A 4746-nucleotide genomic window follows, 5' to 3' on the forward strand; every position below is an offset into this window, starting at 1 on the left:
TACGCACCCTTCCCTATATTTGTGTCTGTCTCAATAAAGCTTTGGTCTTCTATATACTGATTTAGACCAAGACTGCCAGCCCTAATATTAGTATTTCAACAATGACAATTAGCAATGGAGCAATGGAGCTCTCCTCTTTGTGTGTGACCTCTATAACACCGTACAATTTGACTGCAGATTTACACCAAGCCTGTCAGCCCTAGTATTTGTATTTCAGCAATGACAATTAGAAATGGAGCGCTCCTCTTTGTGTGTAATCTATATAACACTGTACAATTTGACTGCAAATTCAGAAGACCAAGTCTGCCAGCCCTAGTATTTGTATTTCAGCAATGACAGTTAGCAATGGAGCTCTCCTCTTTGTGTGTAACCTCTATAACGCCGTACAATTTGACTGCAGATTTACACCAAGCCTGTCAGCCCTAGTATTTGTATTTCAGCAATGGAGCAATGGAGCTCTCCTCTTTGTGTGTAACCTATATAACACTGTACATTATGGGACTGCATATTTAGAAGACCAAGGCTGCCAGACCTATTATTAATTCTATTTCAGAAATGACAATTAGCATTGGAGCAATGGAACTCTCCTGAATGTCACTGGAGACTTTGAAGAACACTGCTACCCCTCCTCTTTCTTTTCTACCTATGATGCTGCCCAACTGCACTAGAGACTGCCAACAACTATGCTACCCCTTCTGTGTCCCTCTGTGAAATTGCGCTAGATGGCCGTGCTTATGGCATCCAAAACTTGTGAGATCTGACAACATACTGAAAACGTTTTGCCTCGTTTTCAATTCTGAAAGCGCGCAAAATTCCTGAGCAGAGATCTGCTACGATAATTTGGCACCGTTCTCAGTATGATGATCCTTTAAAAACAGCAGCTTCATGAGAACATCGTTTATTTACATATATTTATTCTTCAAAGATATTTTTCTAAATATTGTAATTTCAGACAGCACACAAAAAATAAATTTTAAGGGTCATTTGTAATAAAGAATTGTCTTTCTCATCAGAAGAATATTGCACCCCCAGACACCCGCTCTCTGGGAGGGGATATAGTACAGGTGAGTGCACCCCCAGACACCACTCTCTGGGGGGATATAGTACAGGTGAGAGCACCCCCAGACACCCGCTCTCTGGGGGGATAGTACAGGTGAGAGCACCCCCAGATACCCGCTCTCTGGGGGGATAGTACAGGTGAGAGCACCCCCAGACACCCGCTCTTTGGGGGATAGTACAGGTGAGAGCACCCCCAGACACCCGCTCTCTGGGGGGATAGTACAGGTGAGAGCACCCCCAGACACCCGCTCTCTGGTAGGATAGTACAGCTGAGAGCACCCCCAGACACCCGCTCTCTGGGGGGATAGTACAGGTGAGAGCACCCACAGACACCCGCTCTCTGGTAGGATAGTACAGCTGAGAGCACCCCCAGACACCCGCTCTCTGGGGAGATAGAACAGGTGAGAGCACCCCCAGACACCCGCTCTCTAGGAGGATAGTACAGCTGAGAGCACCCCCAGACACCCGCTCTCTGGGGGGATAGTACAGGTGAATGCAGCCCCAGACACCCGCTCTCTGGTAGGATAGTACAGGTGAGAGCACTCCCAGACACCCGCTCTCTAGGAGGATAGTACAGGTGAGAGCACCCCCAGACACCCGCTCTCTGGGAGGATAGTACAGGTGAGTGCACCCCCAGACACCCGCTCTCTGGGAGGATAGTACAGGTGAGTGCACCCCCAGACACCCGCTCTCTGGGAGGATAGTACAGGTGAGTGCACCCCCAGACACCCGCTCTCTGGGGGGATAGTACAGGTGAGAGCACCCCCAGACACCCGCTCTCTAGGAGGGGGTATAGTACAGGTGAGAGCACCCCCAGACACCCACTCTCTGGGAGGATAGTACAGCTGAAAGCACTCCCAGACACCCGCTCTCTAGGAGGGGGTATAGTACAGGTGAGAGCACTCCCAGACACCCGCTCTCTGGTAGGATAGAACAGGTGAGAGCACCTCCAGACACCCGCTCTCTAGGAGGATAGTACAGGTGAGAGCACCCCCAGACACCCGCTCTCTAGGAGGGGGTATAGTACAGGTGAGAGCACCCCCAGACACCCGCTCTCTGGGAGGATAGTACAGGTAAGAGCACCCCCAGACACCCGCTCACTGAGAGGATAGTACAGGTGAGTGCAATCCCAGACACCCGCTCTCTGGGGGGATAGTACAGGTGAGGGCACCTCCAGATACCCGCTCTCTGGGAGGATAGTACAGGTGAGAGCACCCCCAGACACCCGCTCTCTGGGGGGATAGTACAGGTGAGAGCACCCCCAGACACCCGCTCTCTGGTAGGATAGTACATGTGAGAGCACCCCCAGACACCCGCTCTCTGGGGGGATAGTAAAGGTGAGAGCAGTGCCGTAACTAGACATTTTAGTGCCCTGGGCGAGACAGGGCACTGGCGCCCCCCATCTAAATGGGAGTGACATTTGCCAAGTGGGTGTGGCCAACCTAATGTGGGGGTGTGGCCAGCACTTTACTTAAAGAATTCTGCGGGAAAGTCTCAGTCTAATTCAGTGCCAGGTAGCTGCTGCGCCTCCTTGGGCTTGCGCCCCTGGGCGATGGCACCACCCACACATGCCTAGTTACAGCTCTGCAAAGGGGTCAGAATCTGCATTGATTTGTCAAGAAATTCAGTTTCATGATAATAATAATAATATTTGGCATGTCATCTATTATTAAGTCATAATTATTTTAATCTAGCAATTGTAACATTTAAAGCATTTACCACCCTTAGATGACTTTAATGTATTAGCTTGTATGGCCTCCTGCAACGTTTGATACATTGATTTTCTCATGTGCTTTTCAGCCATTTATTTAATTTGTAGCACCCTGCAGGGCATTCCTTATAAATGCCATTATCAGTAATAACGAATGACCCACAAATTGTAATATACATTTGGATTATTTTACATAATATTTTACATGTGGAGCCAGTCTCATGGTCGAGCTTACCATGCTTGTTAACAGATACTTTGCAAAACCCAGATTTCGAAATATGATTATTGAACTTCATTAATAAAAAGCAGTTGAGGAGGACAGGGAAATAAGGTTATAATTATTTCTTGCAGCTATCTATAAACATCTAAACCTAGCAGGGAGCTGAGAGATAGTACCACAATGTCAGATGAAAATCAATTAAAACCACTTTACTAACCATTAGAAAGCATAAGAAAGTCCATAATCATCTTAAGTACTTCTGATATGTCCTTAGGTGTATGCAGACTGACATTCTGGACAATGACTTGGTTGTCCACACAGTGGGCATGGGGGCGGGGGGAGATATTTTTTCTTCAGCCTCTTGCCTTTCCGCAGTGGAACGCATGTGCGTTCCAATTACAGGAAGTTCGGCATTTGGAACGCAAATGCGTTCCAAATGCCGAACTTCCTGCTTTCGGTGGAACGCACATGCGTTCCACTGCACTGCTTTTGATACCGGGAATATTGCTTGTAGGGGAGCTTGTGGAACCGCGATTCATCTGGGCACAGAGGTTGGTATCGGGCGGCTGCGCTCCCTTGGGCTTGCGCCCTGGGCGGTCGCACCGCCCGCACCGCCGTCGTTACGGCTCTGGGTGAGAGCACCCCCAGACACCCGCTCTCTGGTAGGATAGTACAGGTGAGAGCACCCCCAGACACCCGCTCTCTGGGGGGATAGTACAGGTGAGAGCACCCCCAGACACCCGCTCTCTGGTAGGATAGTACAGGTGAGAGCACCCCCAGACACCCGCTCTCTAGGGGATAGTACAGGTGAGAGCACCCCCAGACACCCGCTCTCTGGGAGGATAGTACAGATGAGTGCACCCCTAGGCACCTGCTCTCTGGGAGGATAGTACAGGTGAGAGCAGCCCCAGACACCCGCTCTCTGGGGGGATAGTACAGGTGAGTGCACCCCCAGACACCCGCTCTCTAGGAGGATAGTACAGGTGAGTGCACCCCCAGACACCCGCTCTCTAGGAGGACAGTACAGGTGAGAGCACCCCCAGACACCCGCTCTCTGGGGGGATAGTACAGGTGAAAGCACCCCCAGACACCCGCTCTCTGGTAGGATAGTACAGGTGAGAGCACCCCCAGACACCCGCTCTCTGGGGGGATAGTACAGGTGAGAGCACCCCCAGACACCCGCTCTCTAGGAGGACAGTACAGGTGAGAGCACCCCCAGACACCCGCTCTCTAGGAGGATAGTACAGGTGAGAGCACCCCCAGACACCCGCTCTCTAGGAGGACAGTACAGGTGAGTGCACCCCCAGACACCCGCTCTCTAGGAGGACAGTACAGGTGAGAGCACCTCCAGACACCCGCTCTCTGGGAGGATAGTACAGGTGAGAGCACCCCCAGACACCCGCTCTCTGGGAGGATAGTACAGGTGAGTGCACCCCCAGACACCCGCTCATTGGGAGGATAGTACAGGTGAGAGCACCCCCAGACACCCGCCCTCTAGGAGGATAGTACAGGTGAGTGCACCCCCAGACACCCGCTCTCTGGGGAGATAGAACAGGTGAGAGCACCCCCAGACACCCGCTCTCTGGGGAGATAGAACAGGTGAATGCAGCCCCAGACACCCGCTCTGGAACACAGGGCAGGTGAGCTGCAGATTCCGCCCTGCACGGTAGGACACGGAGGGGGTGGGGGTGGTGACGTGTGTCAGGGACCGGGTGGGGGGAGGGAATGTATAAAACGATGGCCGGGCGCAGGATGA

The sequence above is a fragment of the Mixophyes fleayi genome, chromosome 7, assembly GCF_038048845.1.
Source record: "Mixophyes fleayi isolate aMixFle1 chromosome 7, aMixFle1.hap1, whole genome shotgun sequence".
Lineage (NCBI taxonomy): Eukaryota > Metazoa > Chordata > Amphibia > Anura > Limnodynastidae > Mixophyes > Mixophyes fleayi.